Source organism: Oncorhynchus clarkii, chromosome 26 (assembly GCF_045791955.1).
Source record: "Oncorhynchus clarkii lewisi isolate Uvic-CL-2024 chromosome 26, UVic_Ocla_1.0, whole genome shotgun sequence".
Taxonomy (NCBI): Eukaryota; Metazoa; Chordata; class Actinopteri; order Salmoniformes; family Salmonidae; genus Oncorhynchus; species Oncorhynchus clarkii.
This window is the reverse complement of record NC_092172.1, coordinates 9,834,434-9,840,356: the sequence shown is the minus strand read 5'-3', so window position 1 is coordinate 9,840,356 and position 5,923 is coordinate 9,834,434. Positions and strand designations below refer to the sequence as shown.

At 45.0% G+C, this 5,923-nt stretch overlaps 1 pseudogene; it reads right to left on the bottom strand.

The window, feature by feature from the left end:
- Positions 1-245: 245 nt before the first annotated feature.
- Positions 246-1,181, bottom strand: LOC139385298 (type-2 angiotensin II receptor-like; annotated as a pseudogene).
- Positions 1,182-5,923: the final 4,742 nt, after the last annotated feature.

Here is a 5,923-nt window from a genome sequence, read left to right as displayed (position 1 = left end):
TTGAAGATTGCTTCAAGCTGCTTTGTGATCATTTTTTTGTTAGATTTCATTCTGTTTCTGCTTTTACCAAAATTGTTGGTCTTTGGTCAATCATGATGAAGCTGTTTACATTTTAAACGTTATCCCAATATAGGTAACCTCTGCACCTCAAGCTGTGGTGCCTCCCTCCCTCTGATTTAAATGCACACCTCAAATAAAATAAAAATATAACAATCACAAAGAAGCATAAATGATTGACAGAATTATTACACACAGATCTGAATAGCAGTGTCTGCTCTCTCCCGCTTATCTGGTCTTCTCTACCAAATTCTCTGAAAGGCAAACGCATACAGAAAGGGGTCCACACAACTGTTAACAAATGTAAGGCACTTTGCAAAGTCCCGTGTCAACTCCGCAAAGGTCGTCAACATAGCAGATGTAACAGGGTGTGAATACTTCAGTAAGGTGGCTGAGATGTCCACAATGTTAACAACATGAACAGGAACCCAGAGAATGATGAAGGCCACAGTAATTCCAGTGACCAATCTGGTCATCCTTTGGGTGCTGAAGAGGGCTGTCTGGTTCACTCGCTTGTGAAGTAAGAAATAAAAAATCACCAGAATGGAACCCAGAACAAAACCCACCAATGTCTCAAAAAAAAGAACAGCCACTCTTTCCCAGTCCGATTCAGTGTGTCTTTGACATCTTAGACCAGAACCAGTAACCACTGTATTCCTTGTTGAAACAGCAGGCCCAGTTAGGATGCATGCAAGTCCCCATAGTGCAGGTAGCAATACCTTCTCACCTCTCCTTCCCAGCCTGGCCCACTGGTGGGGGTAGAGAACCAACACGTAGCGCTGCACACTCATCACAGTTACAGTCATGATATTGATGTATAGGCTGCAATAGACCATGAAGGAAAAGAACTTACAAAGCCCACGGCCAAGATTCCAACCACACAGGAGGGAATAGATCCACACAGGGAGGGAGGCCAGACACAGGATGTCAGAACAAGCCAGATTCAGCATCAGTTTCAGGGTGACATTATCTATTTTTACCTGGCGCAGAATGACCATCACGACAGCTATATTTGCAGGGAGGCCCACTAGGCAGCACAATCCCAGCAGTGTACTGGAGACAACATTGCCAGGATTCCCTGAGGTGATGTTGGAGATGGAGATGTTGAGCTGATCCACGGTCATGACTTGAGAGAGATTGTTGAGATGATCAGAGTGGTGTGAAGTCAGGAAACTCACTGTACTTCACACTTGCCCTGTGCATGGTCTATTTTTAAACACATGCAGTGCCTTCAGGGCCGCCATCTGGGGGGAGGGTGGGGGGTGATGCTGGTAAAGTTGTCTCGCGCACCTACAGTGCTGGTCATAAAAAAAGCTATATTTTATTTGTTTGGACACGCAAAGACCCAAACGGCATTCCATAGAAATCCTGGTTGAGAATGGAACAAATGAACAACCAAACAGGTGAGACGCCAATTCTTTTTTTTCAATGACGGCCTACCCCGGCCAAACCCGGACGACGCTGGGCCAATTGTGCGCCGCCCTATGGGACTCCTAATCAAGGCCGGATGTGATACGGCCTGGATTCAAACCAGGGACTGTAGTGATGCCTCTTGCACAGATGCAGTGCCTTAAACCGCTGTGTCCATGTGTGAACTATTTAACTGTACTAGAATGCTTAAAAGGCCGCAACATTTTTAAATATCGGTTATCGGTATCGGGTTTTTTTTGGCAAGGAAAATATTCGATATTGGTATCGGCCAAAAATGTCATATTGGTCTAGTATTCACTGTAGTGTTTTTGCTGACTTTACTTTACTATTTAGTGTAATATTTTTTTGGACATTACTAGTATACCATAGTATTCACTATAGTGTTTTAGAGGACTTTACTGTAGTAGTCACTGTAGTGTTTTTGCGGACTTTACCGTAGTATTTACTGTAGTGTTTTCACATACATGACTGTAGTATACTATAGTGTGTTTGCAAACATGACTATAGTACAGTGGCTTGCGAAAGTATTCACCCCCTTGGCATTTTTTCTATTTTGTTGCTTTACAACCTGGAAATAAAATAGATTTTGGGGGGGTTTGTATCATTTGATTTACACAACATGCCTACCTCTTTGAAGATGCAAAATATTTTTTCTTGTGAATCAAACAACAAATAACACAAAAAACAGAACTTGAGTGTGCATAACTATTCACCCCCCCCCCCCCCCCCCCCCCCAAAGTCAATACTTTGTAGAGCCACCTTTTGCAGCAATTACAGCTGTAAGTCTCTTGGAGTATGTCTCTATAAACTTGCCACATCTAGCCACTGGAATTTTTGCCCATTCTTCAAGGCAAAACTGCTTCAGCTCTTTCAAGTTGGATGGGTTCCACTGGTGTACAGCAATCTTTAAGTCATACCACAGATTATCAATTGCATTGAGGTCTGGGCTTTTACTAGGCCATTCCAAGACATGTAAATGTTTCCCCTTAAACCACTCGAGTGTTGCTTTAGCAACATGCTTTGGGTCATTGTCCTGCTGGAAGGTGAACCTCCGTCCCAGTCTCAAATCTTTGGAAGACTGAAACAGGTTTCCCTCAAGAATTTCCATGTATTGAACCCCCCTTTGTTCAGGGACACATTATTCCATTTCTATTAGTCACATGTCTGTGGAACTTGTTCAGTTTATGTCTCAGTTGTTGAATCTTGTTATGGTCATACAAATATTTACACATTAAGTTTGCTGAAAATAAACATAGTTGACAATGAGATGATATTTCTTTTTTTGCTGAGTTTATGTGAACGGATTTCCTCCTCTTCGTCTGAGGAGGAGTAAGGATCGGACCAAAGCGCAGCGTGGTAAGTGTTCATGATGATTTTTAATTTAAACTCAGAACACTAAACAAAAAATAACAACGTGAATTTACAAAACTGAAACAGTACCGTGTGGCCAAAACACTCACACGGAAACAAACACCCACAAACCAAAAGTGAAACCCAGGCTACCTAAGTATGATTCTAAGTCAGCGACAACCAAAGACACCTGCTTCTGATTGAGAACCATACTAGGCCGAGCACAAAAACCAACTAAGAAAAACAAACAGATTGTCCACCCCAACTCACGCCCTGACCATACTAAAACAAAGAATAAAATAACAGAACTATGGTCAGAACGTGACAGTAACCCCCAAAGGTGCGGACTCCGGCCACAAAACCTGAACCTATAGGGGAGGGTCTGGGTGGGCGTCTGTCCGCGGTAGAGGCTCTGGCGCGGGACGTGGACCCCACTTCACCATCGTTTTTGTCTGCCTCCTCAACCGCCCCCGTGGCCTCTTATGAGCGGCGACCCTCGCCGCCGACCTCGGACTGGGGACCCTCGCCACGGGTCCGAACGGACGGGAGATTCCGGCAGCGCCGGACAAGCGGGAGACTCCGGCAGCGCAGGACAGGCGGGAGACTCCGGCAGCGCAGGACAGGCGGGAGACTCCGGGAGCGCCGGACAGGCGGGAGACTCCGGCAGCTCCGGAGTGAAGGACGGCTCTGGCGGCTCTTGGCTGTCTGGCGGCTCAGGACAGACTGGCGGCTCTGGCGGCTCAGGACAGACTGGCGGCTCTGGCGGCTCAGGACAGACTGGCGGCTCTGGCGGCTCAGGACAGACTGGCGGCTCTGGCGGCTCAGGACAGACTGGCGGCTCTGGCGGCTCAGGACAGGCGGGAGCACCTGTAGGAAGAAGACGGAGAGACAGCCTGGTGCGGGGGGCTTCTACCGGAGGGCTGGTGCGTGCAGGTGGCACCGGATAGACCGGACCGTGCAGGCGCACTGGAGCTCTTGAGCACCGAGCTTGCCCAACCTTACCTGGAATGCCAGGCTACCTAAGTATGATTCTCAATCAGAGACAACTAACGACACCTGCCTCTGATTGAGAACCATACTAGGCCGAACACAAAAACCAACATAGAAAAACAAACAGACTGCCCACCCCAACTCTCGCCCTGACCATACTAAAACAAAGAATAAAATAACAGAACTATGGTCAGAACGTGACAGGAATGACCTGGATTTCTGTATAAATTGGTCAGAAAATTTGATCTAATCTTCATCCCAACAAGTCACAAAAACAGACAAACACGGTCTGCTTAAACTAATAACACACAACCAATTATACGTTTTCATGTCTTTATTGAACACACCGTGTAAACATTCACAGCGCAAGGTGGAAAAGTATGTGAATCCTTGGATTTAATAACTGGTTGACCCTCCTTTGGCAGCAATAGCCTCAACCAAACATTTTCTGTAGTTGTGGATCAGAACTGCATAACGGTCAGGAGGGATTTTGGACCATTCCTCTAAACAATACTGTTCCAGTTCAGAAATATTATTGGGATTTCTGGTGTGAACCGCTCTCTTGAGGTTATGCCACAGAATCTCAATTTGGTTGAGGTCAGGACTCTGACTGGGCCTCTCCGTTGTTGATTTGCTTCTGTGTTTTGGGTCGTTGTCCTGTTGCATCACCCAAATTCTGTTGAGCTTCATTTGGAGAACAGATAGCTTTACATCATCCTGCAAAATGTATTGATAAAGTTGGGAATTCATTTTTCCGTTGATGATAGCAAGCTGTCCAGCAAAGCAGCCCCAAACCATGACGCTCCCTCCACCATACTTTACAGTTGGGATGAGGTTTTGGTGTTGGTGTGCTGTGCCTTTTTTTCTCCCCACATAGTGTTGTGTGTTCCTTCCAAACTTCCTTCAGACGTGCAGCAATGGATTTTTTGGACAGCAGTGGCTTCTTCCATGGTGTCCTCCGATGAACACCATTTTTGTTTAGTGTTTTATGTATCGTAGACTCGTCAACAGAGATGTTAGCATGTTCCAGAGATTTCTGTAAGTCTTTAGCTGACACTCTAGAATTCTTCTTAACCTCATTGAGCATTCTGCGCTGTGTTCTTGCAGTCATCTTTCCAGGACGGCCACTCCTAGGGAGAGCAGCAACGGACAATCTGTCTTAGTCTGGACTGATGACCATTATTTTTTTTTATTTTTTTTTTTTAACCCTTATTTAACTAGGCAAGTCAGTTAAGAACAAATTCAGATTTTGACCTTGTCAGCTCGGGGATTCAATCTTGCAACCTTTCGCTTACATGTCCAACGCTCTAACCACTAGGCTACCTGCCACTCCTTTCTAGACAAACATCAAGGCTTTTAGAGATACTTTTGTAACCCTTTCCAGCTTTATGCAAGTCAACAATTCGTAATCTTAGGTCTTCTGAGATCTCTTTTATTCGAGGCATGGTTCCCATCAGGCAATGCTTTTTGTGAATAGCGAACTCAAATTTTGTGAGTGTTTTTTATACGGGAGGGCAGCTCTGACCCAACATCTCCAATCTCGTCTCATTGATTAGACTCCAGGTTAGCTGACTCCGGCCTCCAATTCGATTTTGGAGAAGTCATTAGCCTAGGGGTTCACATACTTTCTCCAACCAACACTGTGAATGTTTAAGTGATCTATTCAACATGTATTCAATAAAAACATACAATCATTTGTGTGTTATTAGTTTAAGCACACTGTTTGTCTATTGTTGTGACTTAGAGGGAAAGGGGACTATCTTGGTAGGAGATGAATGAGGTGAATAATTAGTTCAACAGATGAGCCCTAACACTTTTTGATTATGAATGTGTGGCATCGTGGTTTATATATCAGCAAGGCTCTCTGAGATGGGCTCTGCAAAGCAGGCTGATGGGATGTAAGTCATCCTTATAGACTAATGATATTATTGGCAAACCTAGCCAGTCATGTAGAATACACAGTCCTGAACAGCAGGAGTATTTCTGCGTACTGTGGCGTATGGACGATAAACATGGAAATTCATACATTCGTAAAATGTAAGGCCAAGGGAATTGGCCAAATAAGTGGGGGCGGGGCATTATACAGAACATTAAC